General features: G+C 49.3%; 1 protein-coding gene across 2 annotated transcripts in view; it reads right to left on the bottom strand.

Moving 5' to 3' along the window:
* Positions 1–27064, bottom strand: part of DNAJA1 (DnaJ heat shock protein family (Hsp40) member A1) — a 344000-nt gene that overhangs the window by 66700 nt on the left and 250236 nt on the right. The gene's annotated exons all lie outside the window — the stretch shown is intronic.

Here is a 27064-nt window from a genome sequence, read left to right as displayed (position 1 = left end):
AGGCCACGCTGCGCGTGGAGCCCACGTCCGAAGGCGGGTATGCCCCCGCTCCGTCGTTCAACCAAGCCACAAGTCTTCGACTCCGATCTTTAAGAGTCTTCAGGGAGAAGCCCTTAAATATGTCGCACTTGTCTGCCGAATGGTGGTGTAGACAGTACATGCAATCCATATGTCCGTCCCCGTCATACACCTTCAACCCGCACGTTGCGCACGGGCGGAACAGCGCTTTTCCCGACATCAGGAGAAAACTGCAACAGCACAACCTAAACAAAATAGACTACACAAGGTGGTCCCACTACTTTGGAGACGGTTGAAATCTGAAGGGAGCCACGGGGCGTGGCATTTTAACCGCTACGTCCTAGTGGGGCATGCGTGCGCAGCCCAAAACGGCATAGATGGGACACGAAAGTGTCAAACGTTTTTGTATGGGAAACGGCTTTATAAGCTTACCGAGGGTTCCCAGTCTATCGACGGGGAATATTCTAAGCATGTGAATCCATGAAAGATCCAATGCTGGAGAAGGAGGGGTGCGTTCGTAGCACTACCCTGGTCTTGTGGAATGTCAAATAAGGTGGTTTACAAGAGAGGGCCTGGACATCTCCCACTCCTCGTGCGGAGGTGATGGCCACAAGAAAAGCCGTTTTCCACAACAAAAATTTCAGTGGCGCTGAATGCATAGGAGGACCCATGAGCCTAGTAAGCACCACATTGAGCTCCCACGCTGGGGCCTTCACTGGAGTGAACGAGCAAAATAGTCCTTTGACGAATTCCTTGACCAATTGATGCGACCACAAGGATGATCGTCCAGGAGATCTGGTGTAGCGGGAAATCGACGCCAGGTGAACTTTGATGGAATCATGGGCCAGTCATGCCTTGGCCAACGACAGCAAATACGGACGAACCTGCGGAGCAGTGACAGTGTGTCGATCTGAGTACGGCACCAAACGGCGAACCTCTTCCACTTGAGCCCGTAGCATTTGCGAGTAGATTAAGCTCTGGCCTTGGCAAACACCTCCTTGCAATCCGTTGGGAGATCGTAGCCTCCAAACTCTAGTGCTGCAGGAGCCAGGCCTTCAGGTTCAGCGATCCTTGTTCGTGGTGCAGAATCACACCTTCTTCCCTTGCGAGAAGATCTGCGACCGCTGGAAGCTTGACTGGAGGAGATGCTGACATGTACAGAAGGTCCAGGTACCATATCGGTCTCGGCCACGCAGGTGCGACGAGGATAATCCTGCACTGGACCAGTGAGTTGATTGGCTAGTCGAAGCAGCAACGTCAACGGAGGGAACGCATACCGACACAGGACGTCGCAGCAGGAAGAATGCGTCCCCCCCCCCATGCTTTCCGACTGGGGAAACCTGCTGATGAACCTCCGGCACTTGGAGTTTGTCGTCGCAAACAGATCTGTGGGATTGCCCCATCTGCGGAACAGGTATCCACTTGGTACTGTCTAAGCTCCCACTCGTGACAAGCGCACAGCTCCCTGCTGAGGGAGTCAGCGACTTATTCACTCCTACCAGATGAAATACCCCCCTGGTCTACTGCCCAGTGCCATAGGTCCTGCACCTCTGGAGAGCGCCTGGGCTCTGGTGCCACCCCCCCTCCCTGATGTAAAACATTGTGGTAGTATTGTCCGTGAAGACTTGAATCACCTTGCCCTTGAGGGATGGCAGGAATGACTTGAGGGCCCAAAACACTGCCTGCAACTCCAGCACATTGATGTGCAGGATAAGGTAGATGCATGACATCATGCCTGCCAAGTAGAGACTTTATGGATCTCACCGTGGTGACCTTCAGTGCCAGTCGTTGCACCTTGCCCAAAATGGCCGCTATGCTTGCCTCAGAAAGACGGCAGGCACAAAACTTGAGTCGGAATCCCAGAAACTGCACGTCCTTCAATGGAGTCAAGCAGTTCTTTGCATAGTTCACCAAGAACTATGCAGATCCGTCAGGAGTTGGACGGTCCTTGCTGTGTGTGTTCGACGGTGATGTCCTTAGAGTTTGCCTGGGTAAGCCAGCCTTCCAAGTAAGGGAATAAGTGGATCCCTCGTAGATGCAGCTTCCCCGCCACCGGTGCCAGTCCCTTGGTGAAAACCCTTGGCACCAACTTAAATTCGAAGGGAAGAGCCTTGAACTGGTAATTGTGCCCCTGAACCACGAAGCGCAGAAACCTGCAGTGACCCTTGTGGATGTGAAAGTAAGCATCTTCCAAGTCCAGCGATGACAGTCCCTCTTCTAGCTGTCCTAGTACACACTGAAGTCACCATCCAGACCTTTTGGGACTTGGACTTGTTCAGACGACAGAGGTCAAGGATGGGACTCCATCCGCTGGTCTTTTTGACGAGTAACTAGAGTACACTCCAGCGCCCCGGACCCTCTTTGGGGCGAGCTCTATCACGCCCTTTTTTAGCATGGCCCGCACCTCCAGCGGCAGCCGATGGATGTGGTTTTCCTGCCAGGCCACTGGTGGTATACAGGGACACTTCAGTTGAAATTCTAGGGTGTGTCCGTCAGCGTCCAGCACTCAACGGTCGATGTAGATGCTTTTCCACACGCTGACTTAGTTTGCCTGCCGGCCTCCCACTTGGGTGCATGGGTGGGGGCCCGACGCCATGGCTGGTTCAATCCTGTATTGACGACCAAGCACCTCCTTGGGGACCTTGGCAATGAGCTCTAGATTTGGCACAGCCCCTGAAGGTCTCCTGGGCCGGTGAGCAGGAGGGCTGACGGTAGAACAACGCTCCTCCACCAAATCCTTTGGAATAACCTTGGGATTCTCTGCCGGAAGTCCGAAAGGACAGCAGTCGCTGTTGAAGCACGCCCAAGGCACGAGCCTTCTCGGCCTTGATGGCTTGAAGAGGCTCATCCACGATCTTAACGAAAAAATTGTCCCCGAAGGGCATGTCCAACACCTTCGACTGAACATAGTCGAAAATGAGTGGCCCTCAGCCAGCCCCGACAAAGGCAAACGTTTCCCATTTGGCAGAACCCCGTGTCTGCGATGTCTGTGGCCACCGACATGGCATGTTCCGATGCCACCTCGCCTTCCTGTATAATCGCCAAAGTTTCCATGCTCTTTGTTGTCGGTAAGAAAGTCCAGGATGGGAGCGATCTTGAACCAAAGCTCCGGGTCGTAACGCACTGCAATGGCGAGAACGTTGGCGGCCTGGATGGTCGTCGCTGCCAATGTGATAATTCTTCGCCCCATGGCATTCAACTTCTTCCCCTCACTGTCCTGGGGAAAGGAGGCTGCCGAAGGAGGAGCCCGAAGACTTCTTGGCTTCTGCCGAAACCAGAGTCCCGAGACAGTTGGGATCACAAGCACTTAAGCACAGAGTCCAGCACCCTGTACTTCGCATAACTGTCCCTCTTCGCCGAGGAAGGGTTTTTCATGAGGGACAACCCCTCGTCCAAAACTTCATCCAATGGCAGGATCGAAAGTACAGTCTTCCTCTTCGCCTTGCGGCACTGTTATAGGAAACCCTCCTTAGGGACGAGCTGTAATCGCTCCGAAGCACTGGAGATTATGGCATGAAACGAGCCCATTTCATCAGGTATTGAAAATCTGGGAGGTGGAAATGGGAGACCCACCCTCCCCAATCTGCAGTCTGTGCCAGTGCGTGTCGTAGCGGTGTTCCGGATCAGTCAGACGCTGCACTCTCCCTGGCCAGCGAGGACCCAGTCAAAAACAGCCCTCCCGTTGACAGTGGACTTGTGCTGCTTACCCTTTTGTTGGTTGTTAGGAGAATGACAGTTCAGAAATTAAGCAGATTTTCTCTTTGCAGAGGATTCCCAGCCTGGCAATGGGGAATATTCATGAGCATGTGAATCCATGCCAGACCCCATTCTGGAGAAGAGGAATACGTGCAAGTACACAATCCATTTGAATTAGAGTTACAGGTAAGTAACTTAGACTTCTCCAGCATTGGATCTCTCATCAATTAATAGAATACGAAGCAGTTAATTACAATAGAGCATGTCTCGATAGCCGGAAGGTTGCATCTGTATGTGCATGCGATATATATCTAACATACTTATAGCATACAAAGGCTACCAGAAAATACATGCAATGGGACCGTGGAAACAAGATTAAATGTTACGGAACTAAACGCTGCTCCTACCTTAAGCATATAAGTGTTGACACACTGCTTGTCCTACCACTGATTCCTTTCTGCTGTCTTCTTCCAAACAGTCATTTTGGGCAAACATGTGGGGTGCGCTCCAGGTGGCTGCCCGGCAAATTTCCTTCAAAAATACTGCCGGGAACACAGTAGAGACAGCTCTTGCTTTGGGAGTGTGCCATGGGCGCGGCTGTGGGTCCATTCAGATTTCATGATTCAACTGGAGACCCAACATGCTAGACTTTGTTTTGATATGCATGGACCCTTGGTTCGTCCTGAAATCTTTTGTTCTTTCAATGTAGAACTGAAGTGTCCTCAACACACCAAGTGAATGTAGTGTGTTCCTCTGCGGTTGTGTGGCTGCCAACAGAAAGTGGGCAAAACAATTCTTTCTGCTAAAATGGATTCAGATATGACCTTTGGAATTATTTTAGGGTGAGGCTGAAGAATGACTGTCCCTGTGAAAATGGACAGTGCTTGTAGTTGCCCAATGCGCCTGGCTGAGTTTAGCCACCAAGAAGGCTGTTTTCAACAATAAGACCTTTGTGTCACACCTGTGTGGCGCTCTCATTAGCGCGGCTAAGACTTAAGACTCCAGGCAGGAGTAATTTTCCTTTGTCTGGGAAAAGACTGCATAAGCCCTTTAATGAAAGCTTTGACCGCCAGTTATATCATCAGGCCTCGGAGATGGCCGAGATATGGACCTTGATGGAAGTAACTGTCAAACCGCTCCTTGCTTGAAGTAGAAGGTAAGGTCAAGTTTGTTCTGCAGATGCCCAGAGGGGATCTTTGCCAGCTTCCAAACACCAGGATCTGAACAGTTTCCCTTTTTTACTGTATGTCCGTCTGGTGGACGGAGGCCTGGAGGCTCGCAGTATGCCCCAGCACTTTGGCATCTAGAACAAGGTTGTGGAGTTTTCACTGCTGAGGAGCCAGCCCCGGAGGGATAAGCTGGCCAGGTTGTGGTGAAGCAGCTTGCCCTTGTGCTGTGACAACAGGTGCAAGTGAGGCTGGAGGCGAGATGGCTTCTCCAGAGCTAGTTGGAGTGCAGGGTACCAAATCTGGCGTGTCCACATTGGTGCAATCAGTATCATTGTGCAGGGTTTGTTCATCCTGCGCACCACCCACAGGATCAAAGGTGACAGGAACCCGTAAAGGAACTTCCCCCTCCTTTGTATGGAAAACTTATCCTCCAGGGAGTATCTCTCCGGGAACCTGGAAGCAAACTGATCACACTTGGTTCACTTGGGTTGCAAACAGGTCTACGGTGGGTTTTCCCCACCTGAGGAATAATTTGTTCAGGTAGCAGTCTCATCTCCCATTCGTGGGATTGAAGAATTGACGGCTGAGTTGGTCTGCAAACATTGTCCTTGCCGGGGAGATGTTCTGCCCTTATCTATGTATCTTGTGGTGTATTGCCCAGTTCGAGTTGTTGAGCCTCATCTAGAGGATGTTGGACGTGGTGAAGCCCTGTGTGTAGTGCATGACGTGGTGTTCGTCTGCAGTGTCACCATTTGTCCGGAAAGGAACGGTAGGAAGGACTTTAGTGCCCACAGAATGGCTCTGAGTTCCAGCATATTTATGTGTAAATGGGATTCTGCTGAACCATATGCCGCTGGCTTGTAGATTGCCCAGATGGGCCTGCCAGCCCGAGAGCAAAGCATCCATTCTCAAGAGTAGAGTGGATGTGGGTAGTTGGAAGGGTAGCCCCAGTAGAAGACTGCTTGATTGTTTGGCCCACCATTTGAGGGCCTTGTGGAAATTTGGACTAGATGCAATGTGCTCCCATGATCTGCTGTGCAGAACCCATTTGCTGTCCAGCTGTCCAGCTCCTCCTGAAGCAGTCTCATCTTCAGTCTGCAATCATGCCCAGGAGCGACTCATGTTGGGCGAACAGTGGAACTTGTTCTCTTTGAACCAGGCAATAAGGTTTTGCATTGTGGCCACTCTGTCCGGAGAGGGACGAACCCTGGGAACTCTGTTGTCCAGATCTGCTCCTAGAAAGATTGCCAACAGCAGTGACGATTTTTCCTCGTTGAGCGAGAAGCCACAGTATTAGAGTAAGGCTCTTTCCACTGCCTTGGACGCTGTTTGCAGGGTGCTTCCTTTTACTAGCCAGTCTAGGTATGGAAAAACCTGTACCCCAGAGCGCCTGAGGCGAGCGGCCACTGGGACCAGGCATTTCGCAAACATTCTTGGTGCAGATTTTAGCCTGAAAGGAAGTAATTTGAACTGGAAATGTTGGTCGCTGACAGTGAACCAGTTACTGTTAGGACTGTTTTTCTGAAGTCCAACTAAGGGCTTAGCAAAACCATTCAACTGAGGAAGTACAAAACTCCACTCTTAGTATAAGGCTGTACCACCCGAGTATATGGTAGCGTAGACATAGCCAGGCTTATCTTGGGAGAGCGGGCTGTAGAATCAGTACAGGTGAAATTGTAATACAAATGATCCAAAGAAACACAAACACTTTGTATTGTAAAAAATTAAGAATTTATTAAATACAGGTAGGCCCTGATAAATCTAGGGGTGAAGTAAGTACGAACACAAAATCACATTATAAAAACACATACTTGAAAGTACACAGACCCAAGTATAAACCTTATTTGAAGTACCCAACAATAGTTCTAGAAAAGTCAAAACCTTTTCATGCACATTCATTATAGGTCAAGCCTTTTCTTGGGGAGTAAAAACCAATGGTTACTTTCCGATTACATTCAGTAACGCAAGGGCAGTAGACCCTACCAGTTGTAAAAGGACTCAGTAACAAATCACATAAGCAGTCAACTGGACAATATACTTTTAATAGTGAAACTTATTCTAGGTGCAGTAGACACCTATAACTACTTTTGTCATAACAGTTATACTAGGTGAGTAAAAAATATAAGGATGTTCAATTACAGGTGCTTCTGAAATCAGGGAACCCCAGATTGAGAAGTAGTAACTTTACTGCTTTTTGGATGGCACACAGCTAACACAAGGTAAGTAAAACCCACATACTTTGTTTAATCTCACAATTTGGGGGGGAGAGGGGGAGTAAAACCCAATGTTACACTTTACTGAAGTTATTCTAGGTAGGCAACAACCTAATGCAGACTTAAGGACAGGCTAGCAGCAAGTCAGGGGAACAAAACCCGGTTGGGGGACACATACAATTATTCTCAAGAGACTAATCTGGTGATACCGTTAAGAGGCACAACCTAATCACAGGCATGTAAAATACCTTCACATCTACTTTGTATTAGACTGGCAAAACAATGGCTACGGAAGAAAAGATGTTAACCATACTTTTAAGAATAGTGCATCACACATTCAAGATCAGTAAGAACTTTTGTAACTGTTCACTTTTAGAATTACAGTTACCAACCAACTCTTTCCAAATAAAGAACTTGTAAAAAACAAAACTTAGCAGAAGTCCCAATCCCTTGACAGTCTTTCCCTTATTCTTGGAGCACGAGTGTTCTCAGTGGCAGAAGGGGGGGTTACTAGGACTAGTGACCAACAGGCAGTGTTATAATAGGTTCTTTAGTAGCAAAAGTCAGAGTTCCTTAGGAAAACTGGGCAAACTGGTTTAAGTATTTCACTGTAGAGTTAGAAGAGGGTCCAGGGGCTTTGCAGAAGACACCCTAGCAGGATTCTAGCAGTGGGACTGGGTGTACTGGACGAGGGACCGCCCAATCACAGAAACCACCACATAGCTACACAGAAATCCTAACAGGCCTAAGATAAGTACATACCCAAGCCAACACAAAACCTCTGCATTGAAGAAGCTTGGGCAGCAGGAGAACTTCAGGGTCTGTAGCCAAATACCCGGGCAGTGGATTCCTTGTCGTGGAGACTGAAAACAAGACCTCAGAAGGGACTTTGCAGCAGGGATCGATGAATGCTCTAGGCAAGGTTTCCCCTCGCAGCTGAATGCAGTTCTGCGGATTTGGTGCCTTTTCAAGGAGCACAGAAAAAAGCAGAAAATCGCGGTTGAATTCTTGTCGTTTTAAAGGTCCAGCACTCTGGTGAGGGGACTTTATGGACTATTTGTGTCTCTGGAGATCCACCAGGTTGCCCACGAAGTTTCAGCGAGATTCGTAAGACTGCACCGCACAATGGCTTGAGGTCCCAGGGTATACGGGTATTGCAACAACGCAAGATCGCAGCAACGCTTGGGATGGCTCAAATGTAGTCCCCAGGTCGATTGGAAGTAAGGGCTACAGCAGGCTTGGTGGCACAGCAGGCTCTCCGGTCGCTGAAAATAGTCTCAGCCGCTTTTCCTTCATCTTCCTCTTCGGCTTAAGTTCCAGTGGTCGACATATCTTCAGCTTTGCAATATTTATCAGGAATTACAGCACAACCTCTGCATCCTCTCCCTGCATTTTACAAGGGGCGGTCTGGTTGTCCAATCATGCCAGCCATAAAAAGAGTTAAAGATGGGGGCGTGGCTCAAAGCTGCCACAATTAGCATGATTTCCTAGGAGCTCCTGCCTGGCCCAACGCGCCTCAGACAATAGCGCCGGATCCAGACCACAACTGTTGCCGTGAGCGAAACATAGCGTGGGTGAAGTCTGCTGCAGTGATCACTCGAACAGGACCCAGGTTGGTGGCTGAATTGCTGGGTCCGACTCATCTTCCCAACCAGGACCCACCCGGTGGCAAGATGGCACTAAGACTCCAAGCTACAAGGAGCAACCATGACGGGGAGGGGTGGGGGGGGGGGGGGGGGGATGCTGGCGTGTTAGAGCAGCCGAAGCAGTCAAATGATTCCATGCTCACCCGCACTGCCCCAGGCCATCCTGCTGGCACCCCGAGGTATGACCCGGCATCTGGCCCCATAACATCCTGCAGTGCATCACCTCTGAGGAGCCGGGCGGAGAGATGTCCCGGCGCATGATGCCATACAGCAGCTGCTGCGCCGGCACTTGCCGCTCGCTGGCCCCGACTCCTCGCACCAACCCTCTGCTGACGCCGATTCAGACATTGCCAGCCGCACCGCTTACTGCGACTGGCTTCTGTGACCAGAGGCCGCCTCGCTCCTCTCGGTGCTTCCTCACCTGCTGGCGTGGTCCTCCGACAACCTGGAGGGGCAGCACTGCACCAGCGCGACACTCCCTGGACGACCCACGAAGCCCATCCAAAGCAGTGGGAGGACCCAGAATTATGGCCCGGAGTGAACATCTGCCCTCCGGACCTAAGGGTTGAGCAGCCAGGACTGCTTCCACCGACTCGCCACCAAAACTGGCGCGGCAATACCCATCCGGCCGGCCACATCTCTGGCTCCCCTGGCCTGTATGTTTGGATCTAGGAGGCAGTCGGGAGGAAAAGCTTCACAGAACACATCGCCCTGAGCTGCATGAGGTGAGGAGCCAGGAAGGGGGGGAAGGGGGCCCATCTGAGCTGTGTGGGGCTCCCAGGCCCCCCCCATAAGCACCACCCCATATTCAGGGGGCACCAATAAGGACTTCTATCAGAGTGCCCTCAACTGGGTCCCTGGGCCGCCATCCACTGCAAACAGCCTGGTCATTGCCGACCCGGACCCACCAAAGGACTCCAAGTTCCCCCTTACCCAGCAAAAGGTCCGCCAGGCGGCCTACGCACTTATAACCTCCCCCCGGTCACCCCCCCCTTAGACTGAAACATCTCGGCGGGGCTGGTATCTGGGGGGCAGGAAACTGGTGCACAGAAAGCTCAAGAGGGAACCTGGTCGAGAGCCAGCAGAAGGCGCAGGCCTCGTGCCCCCTCCCCCCCCCCCCCCAAGAAAGACCCCAACCAGGGATGATCAACCATCAACATTATCAGAGAAAACAGGTCCTCGAAATCCATGCAACGATTCTTATCGACTTGAGAAGTGCAAGCCGGATGGAATCAACCACCTCTTAAGGAGTCATTGGCCTCACAGGGCCGAGGATCCTCAGTGATAAAATGCATATGACTACCCTAGCAGTGCGGGTACATCATTCGAGCTCCATTTCACGTTTTGTTTGGCGGCACAGTTGGCCATTCCTGGCGCGTTGGCGCCACCAGTTTCCCAGTGGGATGTAGTCTTTCCTACTAGTTAAAATTCGGGGGGTTTACCGAAAGACCAACACAAAGCTCAGGGAGCGAGACATTTACGACCCGGCCCAGAGATGATCACAACATGCCCTAACATTGCCTAAGCTTCACCAACGCAACAACCTCACCTCGTTCAAGGACACCGCTCCCAGCGAGGGTCACAGTGCTAAACATAGCCAATGCAGAAGGAAGAGATGACGGCTGACACAAGCGAGATAGTAATCCTCTCGTGGAACGTCAACTCGCCAAGGAAACGAAGATCAGTTGAACATAGGTTGGGACAATTATCCAGAGACATTGTTCTCCTCCAAGAAACTCACCTGCTTCAAGAGGACGAACGCCGGGTGAAATTTAACAGGTATAAAAAAAGCTTACTTTGCAACATCTGGCAGAAGAAAAGAGGGGTGGCATTACTACTAAGCGACAGGATTCCTTTAACAAAAATCACAATAAAAGAGATCCGGAAGGCCGCTTTCTTCTACTTAAGGGACTAGTCGAGGAACTCCCCATCACTATCGCCTCAATCTATGGCCCCAACACGTCCCAAGCCAACTTTATTCCGGACCTAATCCCAACCATCCTGGACTTCCAAGAAGGGCACCTAATCATGGGTGGGGATTTCAACTCCATGCCAAATCCCCAAATGGACAAAACTTTGCCACCCACAAATACCGATTTTGCGCAAGCACTATCCCTAGCCAAACTTCTCAGGGAAACCGAGTCCGACGATGCCTGGAGACTTTTCAACGGGACCTCAAGAGACTACACCCATTACGCCTGCGTTCAAAGGTTTCTCAAGAATTGACCTTGTACTAATATCTGGGGTACTATACCCATGTTTAACTAAGACGGAAATCCACACCTGCATGATTTCTGATCACACCCCAGTGTCCGCAAACCTAGTCATATCGGGCCAAAAGCACCCCGTTCAGAGACACTGGAAACTGAATGACTCCCTCTTACTAGCTGATTATCAGAATGGAAGTGGAGGAAGCGATATCCAACTACTTCAAGGAGAAGACAACGGAGACCTCCCCCATCAATATCATCTGGGATGCAATGAAAGCAGACCGAGGATCCTTGATCAGCACGAGGGCTGAGCAGAGAAGAATTTCTAACATTGCTGCAGCCAAACTAGAAGAAAAGGTGAACCAACTAGAGGCCGAGCTGAAATTACGCAGTTCTAGGAGAACAGAGCTCTGAGGAAGGAAAAACAGCATTAGAAATGCACTGCGCCGACCGAACTGCCAAATCACAAGCCTTCACAAGGCAGTTCTACTATAGTTAAGGGAATTACCAGGTTACTCACCGTAGTGACCACCTTACTCCTAGTCCATAGTCCCCTTTCCTCCATACTTGTGGGACATCTCTCCGTCCTGTGGGACGGACTTTGTAAAAAGCATCCAAATTTTTCCAAAAATGTGTCCTTCCTCTTTCCTGCGCGAGGCCCGGCACGCGGCCGTAACCCTGCCCACCTTGGCTCTGCCCCGCGCATCGCCCCCGAGTCCTTTTCTTTGTCAGGTCAGAGACCCATTACCAATACAGATGAACCTTATTAGAGGGGACGGCGGGCGGGTGTATGGAGGAAAGGGGACTATGGACTAGGAGTAAGGTGGTCACTACGATAAGTAACCTGGTAATACTCCTACGTCCCGTCCCCTTTTCCTCCATACTTGTGGGAGATTCCCAAGCACTCCTTACAGGAACTACGGGTGGATGGAAATACCCCTTACTGAAAAAGGTTCTTCAGCACAGCCCGACCAAACTGAGCATCAGCTCTAGAACTCATATCAAGGCAGTAATGCTTACAGAAAGCAGATGGAGGCCCAAGTAGCTGCCCTAGCGATGGACTCCCAGGGAACATAATTCTGGAAAGCAACCGCAGCTGCCTTGCCCCGCACTAGGTGTGCATGAATACCTTTAGGAGGTTTCAGCTTTTGGACACTGAAAGACTCCGTGATACAGGCGGCAATCCACCTAGAAATAGTTGCCTTATGCCTTGAGGGTTGCCGAAAGTCACAAAAATTTAAGAACTTCTAAGCTCGGAAGTCCTATCCAGGTAGAACTTAAGAGCTCTTCGGACATCAAGACATTGTAGAACCCTCCCCGCCTCGCGGGGTTCGGAAAAAAGACCGGTAGGGAGATCGACTGATTCAAATGGAATTCGGTCACTATCTTCGGCAGAAAAGCCGGATTAGTTCGAAAGACTACCTTGTCCTTGTGAAAGACCAAGAAAGAATGCTCCACCGACAATGCCTGGAGCTCACTCACTCCTTGCCGATGTGACGGCGACCAAAGAGGACACTTTCCGAGACAAGTACTTGAGGTCCACAGTAGCCATCGGCTCAAAGGTTTATGGCACAGCGCCGTCAGGACAACATTCAGGTCCCATGGCGGGTGCGGATTACGAACTGGAGGGTAAAGGCGTGTTAAACCAGCAAAATGCCTCTTTACCACTGGGTTAGCCAGAGTACGAACACTGATCCGTAGAAAGATAAGCAGAGACCGCTGAAAGGTAAGTCCTGCATGACAGAACATGAACCCCTGACTCTGCTAGGGAGGACATGAAGGACAACACTGTCAACCGTGTGCACCCCCCCCCCCGGATCCAATTTATTCTCTAGACACCAATGACAGAACCTGAGCCATTTACTCTTGTACTAAGATCTGGTTGAGGGTTTTCTGGCTGCCTGGATAATACGCATGTTAACCGCAGACAAATTCAGATGCTCTAAAGACCTGAACTCAGGCACCAAGCCGAGCGATTGTGGGGCGGGGTGCCACAGCTGCTGTTCCCCCTGGTGGAGAAGATCGGGAGTTACCGGTAACCTGATCGGCGGATAAACCAACAGGTGATGGAGTTCTGAGAACCAAAACCTGGCCAGCCACCACGGGGCTATCAGTAGAAGAGAACAATTCACCGAGTTCTTCAACTTTCAAATTGCCCGGTGAACCAGAGGCAGAGGCGGGAAGGCGTAAGCTCTCATGTTGTGCCATGGAATCTCTAGAGCATCCCCCAGAGAGGAGGCTCCCAGCCCCCCTCTTGAGGCATACAGAGGAAGCTTCTTGTTCGCCGCCGTCGCGAAGAGGTCCACCTGCGGTGTGCCCCAGCGCGAGAAAATCTGAGGACCTCCGCCTTCAACTCCCACTCGTAGCTGACCACTGTCCGCCGGCTGAGGGCATCTGCTGTGACATTCAGCTGGCCCGGGATGTGCACTGCAAGCAGCCAGACACCATGAAGCACGGCCCACTCCCAAATCTGGATAGACAGGTCCACGATGGAGGGGGGTGGAGCGGGGGGGGGGGGGGGGGGGGAGGACTTCGTCCCCCCTGCTTGTTGATGTAATACATTGACACCACATTGTCCGTTCTTATGCGGACCACTTTGTTGACAATGACCGGTCTGAAAGCCTTGAGCGCCAAGAAAATCGCCAGAAGCTCCAAATGGTTTATGTGCAGGAGCTTGTCCTGAGGCGAGACCTGAAGGAGATCCAACGTCGCACCCCACCCTAGGAGGGAGGAGTCCGTCGTGATCGTCACCATAGGGACCGGGTCCTGAAACCCCGCGCCCCCAGACAGATTGCTGAGAGATGACCACCAGTCCAGGTCCACTCTCATGCAATCCAGAATCATCATCCGCATGGAGTCTGGGTCGACTGCCTGACGCCATGAATTCCGAAGGGCCATCTGGGTCCGTCTCATTTTGAGACGAGCAAGAGGAAGAGCCAGCACACAGGAAGCCAAGAAGCCTCTGGAACCACCAGGCCGACATACTCTCCGACTGCGCAAACATCTGACACGTGGCCAACAGATCCGCCATTCTGTCCCCGGTCAGGTATACTCTGCAGTCGATAGTGTTCCAACGAAAACCCAGAAAAATCAGGCCCCGAGAGACCTTCATGGAGGATTTCCGCCAGTTCACCGACAGCCCAAGATGGAACTGGAGCTGAAGGAGAGACTGGATGTTGCCCGCTGTTGCCAGCGTACAAGGGCAGCGTAGAAGCCAATCGTCCAAATAAGGATACACATGGATACCCTGAAGACGAAGATAGGCCGCAATCACCGACATCTTCGTGAAGACATGCGGTGCCGAGCTGAGGCCAAAAGGAAGCACCCGAAACTGGAAGTGCTCCTCTCCCAAAGAGAAACTGAGGTACCTCCTGTGTGGAGCCCAAATCAGGATATACATGTACGCATCCTGAAGGTCCACCACGCTGAGCCAATCGCCCACCTGCAACGAGGAGCAAATCTGGCCGGGAGTCATCTTGAATTTCTCTTGGGGTAAGGAAAGATTGAACTGGGAAAGGTCTAGGATGGTGCGCAGTCCAGCCTGGTTGGTTGGTTTGGGCACCCTAAACAGCCAGGAGTAGAAGCCCTCCCCTCGCTCCCCAAGGGGAACGGGTTCCACAGCTCTGAGGAGCAGAAGTTTCTGAACCTCGGCCTTGAGGGAGGGTGAGCCCGACAGCTGAAAAGGAGGGTTGAAGGGTGGGGTAGGGGGTAAAGGCAAGCAGAAACCCGCCCGAGCGACTGACAAAGACCCATCTGTCTTCTGTGATAGTCTTCCACGCCTCCCAATGAGACGCAATGCGTCCTCCCACTGGGGTCTCGTGCGAGCACGGAAAAACCTCATTTGGCAGGTTTATCGGTGGCGGTGCCACCTGAACCTGATGAGGCTGAGGTGCGGGAGAAATACTGCGTACGCTGTTGTCTATGGCGGTTATTCCCCGCAGGAGTAGCCACTCTGCGATTCTTACGGTCGAGGAATCCCATAAAACCAGAGGAAGGTCGCCCTTGCGACAACGGCATTTGAGCCTTGAAGGGAGGTTTAACCAGAACAGACAATGATTTAGCCGTCTGAGTGCCATCCTTGGTTTTGGTGAGCTCTACATCAGTAGACGAATGAAAAAGCTGCTTCCCATCGAATGGAAGATCCAATACTTTGTCTTGCACTTCCTTTGAAAACTTAGTGGCATGCAACCACGCTTGCCTCGAGGTATCAACCCCGAGCATCATGCCCCGAGCCAAGGTGTCTACGTGATGAGCCGCAGCCTCCAGGAGATCCTGGGACAAGACCCTGGCATTGGAAAGGCCACCTCTGAAGTCTTCCAACTTCTCGACCAGAATGTGCTCCTCAAACTCCGACAGACCTTTCCACATCTGCATGTTGGCTCCCGCCAAAATAAATTCGGCATTGGCCTGCCTGAGCTGCAAGGCCGAATTTGCAAAGATCTTCCTCCCTAGGGAGTCCAGGAGCTTGTCCTCCTTTCCCAAGACCTGAGTAGCCGTCGCGGAGGAGGATGCTGCAGGTCTGGACTGCAACGTGGCCGCAGCCACCACTGTGGAGGAGGGAGGTGGAGAAGACGACAAGGTCACTTCCTCCGAAGAGTATAGCCTGTACCTCGCGTCAATCTTTTTATTGGCAAAAAGTCCTGAGTGTGGTTTCTCCCAGACTCTTCGGACCTCGGCCAAAACATCCTTTTGCAGGAAAAGGCCGGTACGCTCCAAAGGATACAGGGTGAATGCCCCATAAAGCACGCCCTCCTGTGGAGCAGGAGGCTCGGGAACTGGAACATCTAAGAAATTCATCATGTCCAGTACCCGGTCATGAAAAGCTCCAACAGAGCGGGGAAGGTACTCTTTGTCCTGCTCGCCTTGAGGATCATCCGACAGGTCAGGATCCTGCTGAACTGTGCCAGGCACTGCCTTGTCCACTGGGGACAACAGTGGCAAAGGCGGAAGAGCAGGGGCAGGCACCACGGGCAAATGAGGCGCCGGCGGAACCACCAGTGGAACGGGTGGAGCCGAGGGCGCTGGTGGACAAATTTCCTTAAAAAGCCCTTTGAAATACTCCCTCATGGGGTCGGTGGGCATAAGCGCTTGAAATTTAACGAAAGAAGCGTCCTCAGGAGATTGCTTCGGAACCTGAAGAGGCCTCTCATGAGGTGGACAAACCCAGGGACATAACGGAGAAGGGTGCCACGCCGGGCCCTTGCCTGATGTATGCACATAAATAAAAGGGGCCGCTCCTGCAGGCAACGAAACATTGTGCGGAAGAGGCATCCGGGCGTTCCAATCATAAACGGGCCGGTAAGGATACGCACAAGTGACCTTAGGCTCACCCGAAGGACCGAATCCTACACCAGGGGCCGATGGCGTAGTTGTAGGGGTAGTACCTAACATGGCCGCCGTGGTCGTGGCGGGAACGGCTGCCATTTTGTCTTCATCTGAGGGGAACTGCGGCACGTGAGGTGGTGAGGCAGGGGTCCCCATCGATGGATCAGGGGTCTTACTTTTAGCCTTAACATAAGGAACCTCGGCAGAGCCGGTACTGTGAGGCCTGGAATGTTTCTGAAACATACCAACCGCCAACTGAGCCTTCGAAGGAAGGACCTCAGCACTGCCGGTAAAGGAACCTTGCTTCTTTGCCCCCTCAACAGATCTGGTATCACAAGAGCGGGAACGGGGAGAAACCGCTTTCACAGACAAGGCCCGGCCCGGCCCCTCAGAACTGTTGGTAGCCTTAGCCTCTGTACGAGGGACCTCGGGCCTAGGCCCGGTAATAGCCTTATCGGCACGGGCCTCGAACATCCATTCGGTAAACACAAACCCAGCCAAGGCCTCGGGGCGCACCCAAGTCTTGTTTTTTGAGGGAAAACAAAAGTCCTCAGAGCAAGCTCCGGTACCCTGTGACTCAGCAGAACTGGGTCTACACAGCCCCCACAGGAGGGGCCTCGGAAGTTACCGGTGTACACAGGCCCCTTACGGAGACCCTCAGAGAAACCTCCGGTAGAATTATTAGGCCCGACAGGCACCTCAGGGCGAACCCCGGTGACAGAGCGATCAACGCCCCTCCCGGCTCGAGAGGTACCCGGAAAGGTATTTTTCTGAAAAGTAAAGAACTTACCGGGCGTTTCCTCTTCTCGTCGATAAAAGCCTGAAAATGAGATGGGCGAGTGCGTCGGAACACCTCCTCCCACCGTTCCAACCGACGTTGAAGAGCCCGGACCGAAAGGGAGTCACAGTAAAAACAGGAGTCCCAACGGTGTTCCGGACCCAAACACTCTAAACAAAGGATGGGGATCCGCCCTCACGAAGCGACGAGGACACGAAGAACTGTCTGGAAAGTCTAACCTAAAAGACAGACAGACTAGAAGACGAACGCTAGTGAGAGCCAGAGAGGAAAACAGGGAAGAAAGTCTGAGGATGCAAGTGCGTCCGGCCACGATCGAGCGGAGAAAAGGACTGAGGGGCGATGAGTGGGGCGAGCCAAGGTGGGCGGGGTTACGGCCATGTGCCAGGCCCCGCGCAGGAAAGAGGAAGGACACATTTTTGGAAAAATGTAGATGCTTTTTACAAAGTGCTCCGGTCCCGTCCCACAGGACGGAGAGATGTCCCACAAGTATGGAGGAAAGGGGACGGGACGTAGGAGTATAAAGCAAACAAAATGCTAGCGCAAAAACTGAAAAAGATCCGCAGCAGAAACATCCTCAAACTGGTTGGGGCAGACGGGAAAACTACGCTGAGGTGGATAAAATTAGAGAACTAGTCAGGCATCATACCGACAATGACGGGGAAGAAGTATCACCCATCACGGCCGATGAAATCACATAAGCCATCAAATCTCTCAAATCCACCGCCCCAGGCCCAGACGGACTATCCGTAAATTTCTATAAGTATGCCAGAACCCTTGCACCCCAGATGGCGACTATTCAACTCTTTTCTGTCCTCAGGCTCTGTCACCGGGTCAATGGTGGAGTCGCTCACAGTCCTGCTGCAGAAGCCCGGGAAAGCCCCTGATCTGGCCACTTCTTACCGCCCGTTCACACTTATGAATAAAGATGGTAAGATTTTCGCTAAAGTTTTAGCTAGCAGGCTGGGTGCAGTTCTGCCAAACCTGATCGACCACTATCAAACAGGATTTGTCCTGGGGAGGGGGACCCATGACAACATCTGGAGGATGATGGCTATCGAGCGTCCACAGATCCGAGGCCAATATGGCGGGGGATGTCTTTAGACGCTCATAAAGCCTTCGATTTGGTGGATTGGGGTACCTCCGGGCGATCCTGAAACATTTCGGCTTCGGCCCAAATTTTATCACATGTTTAATGGCCAACTACCAAACTCCCACCACACAATTGCGGGTTAATGACACCAGGTCTAATGCAATACATATATCCAGGGGTACCAGGCAGGGGTGCCCACTCTCACCCCAGATATTCACCTTATCCATGGAGCCTTTTGCAAATAGAGTCAGACAGAGCGCGAGGATAAGGGGGGTCACCGTGGGATACCACGAACACAAAATTGCACTATATGCGGACGACGTGTTAATAACACGCACCGAGCGAGTACCTAGAGTACTGTTTGCTGTCTGGACCTGCTGCCCGGATCTCTCCTGCTTCTCGTGCTAATCTGCTTGAATCCTGCCTGGAGGACGTCTATTGCGGCAACACCTTGCCTGCCTGACTTCCAATACAGGAAGCACCAAAGGTGACTGTTGTGGCACGCTGTGTCTGGACTGGGGAGGGTGGTGAAATTGTGTTTAGTGTGGTGCCTCCTGCACATTGTATCTTGAATGGGCGTACATTAAAAAGGATGCATCAAGGGACGTTTGGTGCCTCCTGCACGTTGCGTTTGGTGGGCGTATCAGGATTGACACACCACTGTATTTGTCCCTCTTACCCCTTTTTCTGTGTTTATTACTTTTTAGGATTCCAATCAGAGATCCCTCCCCATCCTTGGCCACGCCTTCTCCCGCCTCCTTATCAACCATGGCCATTGCGCACCCGCGCTGCGCACCGAGCGAGTACCTAGAGTACTCTTTGCTGTGCGAGGTGCGGGGCGCGGGAGGCTGACACCCATCATCTGCCACTAACTTAGGGTATTTCAGCACCCAGAATCGAAATTCGTGCACTTCTCCTACTCCAAATTCAGATACCTTCGCAATCTGGTGGAGAAAGAATTTCAGTGTTTAGTATCTCAGCATCTAATCCAGCCATATATGGCGTATCGGCTTACGACAAATGCCGCCGCATATTCTGCATTTATATACTACATCAACAAGTAGTTTGATTCAACCAACGCATGACGAGGCCGGGGCTTTACCACAAGATTTTTATTCTGCTCACTCCTGCATTTTAACAGGTACCATGTTACCTACAAAACCAAAATTCACTTTTGATGACAATATAGACAAATCTATAGTCTCCATATCTTCAATGTCAACTTCCCATTTAGGGATCACTAAGAAATTGGAATACACTAACAAAGGAAATCCCTTCCTCATTAAAATCTCCCAAGTGTGAGTCAATCCGCGCCCTCTATCAGATATCACAATGTTAGCCTCTCCACGCAATTGCCAGCGTCTTTCATCATTGACATTTCTCAGATTTCCTTCCCCCCCCCCCCCCATTACTGCAGGATCAAACTGTCCTATCTATTCATGCCAGTCAAACTGAGTCTCCCATCCCATGAGTAGGACTGTTCATTAAACTGCCGAATCTCAGTGCAGCAAAATCTCCATGTCCGATTCGGCACCAAAGGCTTCTCACTCCATGTTACATTCATTTGCCCTACCTACTCCAAGAACCTTCAAGAAAATCGGATCAGACCTTTTTGTACAACACACAATCATGACTCAACCAGCATTGACAGCCATTAATACAACCATCATGAGTCTGTGCAAATTGTTTGAATCGGACTCAAGTGTCACATCAATCCAGGCAGTTTGACGACTTAATGAAGGTTGTTGACCCATTACAATTCCTCTCTACAAAAATGATTCATCGCCCAATTGGCCAAGAACGACTAACGGGCTTTTTGAGGGAGAGGTCGTACGACAGTGACGTCCAAGGTTCCTTTCTATAATGCTGCAGAGGTAGCCAGTTCGAAGGTTTGCGCATTACCTTTGATTACTGACATTATCCGACCAGTCAAGCCATCAGCTCACATTGAAACTTCGCTGAAAGAGCTTGCTCCTACAGCCCAAGTCTGTCAAACATCACTAATTCCCATGGCCATCAGTGTCTTGGCTGGCAAGACAAAAGCCAGTTCCACACTAGGCTTATTTCATCCAGTCCCTTCAAAGTTACCTATTGGGCCCTCGTTTATGCCTTCGAGGATACCCATACAGGAAAATGTTACACATGATTGTGCTCCCTTATCTCCATTGTCACAGCTGGTTTTATCCACAGATCGGAATATTGAGGCCGATAAACTAGCTGCCTTAAAATTACAAAATGCTGCACATATGAGATTTTTAATGAAAGATCACATAACTAACAGTGGGCCATGGACAGTCAAATAACAATTCTAACAGAGCTACACTGAGTATCCATTGTGACAAATTGCAATCTCCGGTCACGATTGCAAAACAACTCAGTATACAAAGGGAACAAAATTTGCCAGATCTCACGGCTGCTCTCTCAACCACGTCTCAGTTGGAGAATTTCAAACAAAAAAAATAGATGAATATTTGGCTGCCAGCTTAGCAAAAGCGCAAAAATCCCTAGCCTCAGCTGCGGAAGTTCATTTAACTCCGAAATCAACTGCCGCACAGTATGTGGAGAGGGAAGCAGATCCCCACAATTATGCCAACACAAACTATCAAGTTCCATACTTGCATTGGGCTCCACAGAAAGCTAACACTCAGGCAGTTTCACACCATTTAAATCCAGGACATGAACACTTTCACGCTTATCTTAAAATGCAGAGAGGGCAAGTTCCCTTGCTACGATCTGAATCTCCGAAGTGTTTTAAATATATTCAGAGATATTGCTGATCTAAAACATCTAGCGTCCAATGACAGATTAAATTGAATTTATTTCAGAATTATCGTGTTCAATTGTCAGATTGTGGATCCCTTCGGGTCTAGTTCGAGATTCCATCTGGCAATGTAGAATGCAATTGTTCAATATGTGTTTTCTCTTAGCAGAAGAACCCGAGAAAGCGCCTCCAAAAACTCAACATCTACTTCATAAATCAAACATTTATTGTGGAGGACAGAAGCAGACTGATGGGGCACAAAGCAAAGCTTTCAATTATCAGTAACCATCAATAGTAGGCAATACAGACTCAATTCTTTTTCTAAGTTGGAACACCAGGGGTCATTCCCATCTGCACTCTTCCATTGCCAAATTCACCACCTTTCATCATCTAATAGCCTTGCAAGAAACATGGCTCATTGCATGTCCGGTTTGGGATGGCTATGAATTCTCGCTCCTTCCAGCAATACCGAGTAGGGGTCGTCCTTCCTCGGGCCTATTAGTGTGCATCCATAGAGCCAGTGTATTTTCCATTACACCCTGGGCTTCAGTAGGTGCTCAGATTCAGCTAGTCCTCATCTTGGGACATTCCCAAGAACTGGCATTGGTAAATATCTATCGCAACATTTCAATCATGGGCGACAATGAATTTTACGATGGCTTAAATGGGATTTTAGACATCATTTTAAGACAGTCTGTCACTCGCATTGTGGCAGGAGATCTCAATTTGGATTGACGCGATATAGCCGATCCCTCTCGGTCAGCACAGAAATGGACAAACATGATGTCTGACCATAATTTATACAAGCTAAACGGTTCGGTTATGGCGACGCTCAAACTACACCTGGCATCGTGGCTCCAGCAAGAGCACTCTGGATTATATTTACATGAGCCCAAAATTGTTTCAAACCGTTCAACATCTCACCATCAGTCCCCACCCAAATAGTGATCATTGTCTTTTGGTTGCAGAGATCACATGGAGTTTTGAGTACGCCCCGCACAATCAAGTTCAACATGTTGTGGCAACAGTAAACGCCGCAAGAAATCGTCTCAGATGGAATGTTAGAAAGATTCAGACTCTAGCAAACATCTTGGAAGACAATGAGTGGCATTCCAATGGGGTACAATATCCAGATCTCAAAACCCTTCTTGCAAAATGACAATTTTGCTGCACAATCGTGCTTGCCACCCACATATCTTTGATCCTGAAATCAGGAATATGAAAGCTGAATACAGAAACCTAGTAAACAAATACTCTCCCAGAATGATCCATCTTGCTGGCAACTCCTAAATACCGCCAAATGTCGCTATAAAAATTGGTTTAGGAGTAGGTTATCGTTCCAGATCCAGCGTGACAGTATCTCCATGCAAGCTGCCATGTCAAATAAAAACTTGGCATTAATGTGGCAGTTGCTAAACAATCAAGACAAATTTACAGGGCGATGCACAAATTAATGGCGTTTCTGAAGCAGAGTGGATCAGGCATTTTTCCACCCTATATGCTGACCCAGCTTTCGATGACCTCAGATATACTCCAGCAACCAATTCCCCCTGGCAACTACATTGGTCTGAAACACCAATTCGCTCAACCATAATGCAAATCAGTTCATCAAGAGCACAAGGTCCCGATGGGCTCTTGAACTCTATGTTCAAGGCACATCCAAATGAATGGTCACACATCTTATCTTTAACAAAATTCTAATTACCTGTATAATTCCTCGTTCATGGAAAACATCTATCATAATCCCAATCTTCAAGGGCAATCGCTGCCTTCCAGACAACTATCGGCCGATTGCCCTTCTTGACGCTCCTGGGAAAGAACTCGCCAAACTTGTTCTTGCCGAATTCAATGCCTGGACCCTCCAATCACACTTACGCGACCCCCATCAAACGGGTTTTGTCGCAGGAATGGGCACGTCAATCTATTCACTTTGAATTCAATCAAATTGCAATGCCATCAGCAAAAACAACAAGTATTTTATGCATTCATTGATCTCAATGCAGCATTTGATGCAGCGAGCCGGGTTCTTCTGTTAGCGAAATTGCAGAGATCATTGTCCTGCAACTCTATTGGATGTAATATATGCCCTTCATTCATACACATCGATTAAAGTTCGCTTGTCTCTAGATGGCATGTTGTCAAAGCAGATCCACACATCACAAGGCCTCAAACAGGGCTGTCTGTTGGATTCCGCCATCTTTAACTATTTCATACAAGATGTGAGACATGATCCGTCTACCGTAATTTCAGATTCACCCAAATTGAATGGCCATACAATCCAAACCCTCTTATACGCAAATGATCTCTCTTAAACTCAAGTGGGGTTACGATTGTTGAACGCCTTTTTCAATTACACCCAGACTAACGAATTGAAAATAAATCTTACTAAAACCCAAATCATAGTCTCTTCTCCAAAAAGGCGATGCCCGCTCTCATGTATGGTCATTCAAAACCCCGATCAATAGGGTGCCTTATTACAACTATCTGGGCATCGTGTTGAGAGTTTAAAACATCCAACAGGACATTTAATGCGTCTGGAAACAAGGTTAACATCATTTATATCGCAAGCCAGCATTATAATGCACAAATTTGGTAAATTCTCGGTATTGCCAGCTTGGCATTTTTGGACTACAAAAACTATCCCAGCTCTATTATATGGTCTGGAAACTTTCCAAGAAATTCCGTCTCTTCAATTGGCAAAATGGGAGGCAAAATACTGGCGCCGAATACTACATCTTCCGAATTGCATCCCAGTTGCCTGGATAAGGTATGAACTTGGTCTAATTTCAATACAGGCATCTTTCAGTTGGCGCCAAAGTTCCTTCTTTAGAAAATGTCTGTCTACAACATCTCAAGTTCTACTAAAATGTTTCATCCTATATCTTTTAATCAAAACAGTTGTTCATTAAATCCTGGTTAACGAAGGTGTATCGTGTGCCAATCCGGGCGGAAGTATCATTAGACCTATTGATGCAAAATCCAGATAAAGCCAAACTAAAAATATATTATACAGACTGGATTTCTACTCGAACTGCATGTCTTGCATATCATGATGCTGATTAAGCTCGTTTTCCACACAAGAATATGCGTACACTACCATCGTATTTAATTCGTTGTCCATCACCCAAATATCGGAATCACATTTTAAAATTACGATTTAATTTGTGGGTCACTAGAGAGTTACAAGTCAAAAGACTGTTGAGTATCTCAATGAACTTTTGCATGTCGATGGACACTCGTGAAACCATGATGCACCTCATCACGGAATGCAGAGCTCTACATACGATGCGTGAAATTCATTTTGCGCAACATTGTAATTACTTCTTTCTCACATCTCAAGACTTGACCTGGTCTTTGATCCAGGGCTCAGGTTATTTGCCATTACAGATCGCTACTGTAAATTTTCTTTTAAGCCTAAATTTAGAGCCCACGTAATCAAACAACTAATTAATGGATTATTCAATATTCCTGTATTTTTTTTGCTTCTCTTTTAGGTTAATCTTATTTAAGATTAGGATTAACCATCTTCTGTGTTTCTTTTTCGGTTCCTTTGAATTTATGTTTTTTTAACGTTTATATAATAAAATGTATGCTAAGTTCCATATGTATATGCATTTTGTATTTGTATTTGAAAGGTTGATTTATTTCAACTAAAACAAATCAAAAAAATAAATAACAGCGTCAAACCTGGTGTCGTCCCTGGGGGCCTTATGGTAAGAGATCAAGGAGGTCGGGGCCTTAGCAGGGTTTAGAGTAAACCTGGACAAATCAGCCCTAGCAAATCAATATCTCCAAGCAGGATTGAACCAGCCTTAGTCCCCTAATGCAAATCCCATGGGTGAAAGATATAATCGAATACCTTGTGGTACATATTACAAAAGACCCGTCCCGCCTGTACTCGTCCAACTTCCCACAATTGATTAAAGACATGAATAGCGATCTAAAGAGATGAAGTCCCAAGGAATTTCTTGGTTTGGTCGGATCACCGCCATAAAAATGAATCTAATTCCCAGATGGCTGTACTACTGCACAGCATTACCGATCCGTATCCCGGGCCCTGTCCTAGTAGATCTACAAAAGAAAATCCAGGAATTTGTCTGGGGGGGAAACCCTGCATTGGTAAGCGAATAATGATGCGGGGCAAGGCGGGCTGGGTGTACCCAATGTGGCCAGATATGCTCTAGCGGCGCAGCTATCGCACGCCTTCTCCTGGGTACAAGAGTCAGACACTCTTAAGTGGACAAAGATCGAGGCGGCCTGGTGTCTGGTCACCCCCTCAGAACTCCCACACCTGCCAGATATAAAATCACAAGCAAACAACGGCCCCCTTTCTGCAACAACCACAATCGTCCGATGCTGGAAAGCAGCAGCCCGGAAATCGGGTGTTCGAGGTGCCCTGGGTCCCTTAACCCCCATTTGGAACAACCCTGATTTTTCACCAGGCAAACCTGCGCTCGGCTTTCAGCGAGTCAAAATTCGGGGTTGGACAAGCGGTAGAGATTCCACTATGCCCAAATCCGGCATTGGCTGTCCCACAGTGCGGTCCGGGAAAAATGCTCTAGAGAGTTAACGGTGCTGGAACTCTCCCTCATAACTCAAACTAAGAGGCAGAACTCTGTACCGTCTCCTAGACAGGGCCGACCCCTCCAAAAAAGAAAGATATGCTTGAATTGGAGAAGTACCCGGGTCGGGAAATAGAGGTTGAGGAATGGGAGAAAATCTGGATCAGACTGCACAAGAGCTCACAATGCATCACAAACAGGAGGGCGGCTACAAACTCTGTTATAGGTACTATATGACCCCAATTCCACTCAATAGGGCCAACCCTGACATCCCTGAAACCTGTTGGCATGGGTGCCCCGCCCCCAGCTCACTTTTCCAAATGGTTTGGAACTGCCAGAGGGCAGAAACATACTGGAGAGAGGTAATAAAATACATCAGGGAACTCACCAGGCTCTCCATCCCCTGGGATCCCAGGGTCATTCTTCTCGGTGAAATGAAGGGGTGAGGGGGGAAAATCAAGCATTCCCAGTCTCAGGGCACATTGCGCACCTATGCACGCACCTACTCCTAGCAGCAAAAATCACATTGGCCCGGTTATGGAAAAATGAAGACGGACCCTTCAGTAGCTTTATGGTGGGCCAAGTCTTGGGACATCACGGTCGCCGAAAAGGTCACGGCAATCCGTTGAGGCTCTGAACAGAGCCCTAAATATTTGGGGCCCATTTATGGGCTAAGCAGCTAAGTTCTCAGCGCTCACCAGAAGACCCCCACTCACCAGATGGCTCCAAGGCAGCCCACTCTATTAACCCATAGACTCAAGCCAGGGCAGCCCAGAGCATGGGATTCCGCTTGGCCACCGCGAATAGGTAAGGTTATGGACAACAGCGAGCAAGTTACCAATACACATTCTCCCTCGACATACAACGTGAACTGTGTTCTTGTGCCGGGGCGATTACCGATCACTACAATGTGGTTGATGTTGTGTCCATCTGTAAAACCCAATAAAATGTTATGAAAATAAAAAGTTAAGGATGTGAGTGGAAAAAGGAAAAATATCCCACAAAAAAAAAAAGAAAAAAAAAAAATAAATGTTCTGGGGTTGAACTAGGAAAGGAAGATGAACTAGTTCTTTGCAAATCTTACCTAACAGGTATGATCTGTGGGATGGATGGGTACATGGAAGTAGGCGTACTCAAAGTCTAGGGTAGCGAGGAAATTGCCCTTCTTGAGCAATGGAAGGACAAGTTTTAGGGCGGTCATCTTGACTTTTCAGACAAACATGAGGGCCCGTAGATCTAGTATTGGGTGCCACTGGCAGTTCCTTTTTTACTAGAATAAAGTGGAAATAGAATCCCTTTCCCCGTTGTAGATGTGGATGTTTTTTCTTGTCGGTGGGTGAGGTGGTCGTTAGTATGTCCCCCTTTTATTACTTGAAGCACCCATTTGTCCAATGTTATGGTGTACCAATGATTCAGGTGCTGTGAGACACGTACTCCCACTGGGGTGTGATGTGGAAGGCGAGCAGAGTAAGAGTCAGTATTTCTTGGTTTGGTACCTGCCTTGGCTTGAACCTTTTGCCACGTTGGTTCTGGGGCTTGGTGGAACCTTGTTAGTATCTACTTCCCGATTGGAAT

Source organism: Ambystoma mexicanum, chromosome 6q (genome assembly GCF_040938575.1).
Source record: "Ambystoma mexicanum isolate Mex_15411 chromosome 6q, UKY_AmexF1_1, whole genome shotgun sequence".
In the NCBI taxonomy this organism is placed as follows: domain Eukaryota; kingdom Metazoa; phylum Chordata; class Amphibia; order Caudata; family Ambystomatidae; genus Ambystoma; species Ambystoma mexicanum.
Note: the sequence above shows the minus strand (reverse complement) of the source record. Positions and strands in the feature narration are given on the sequence as shown.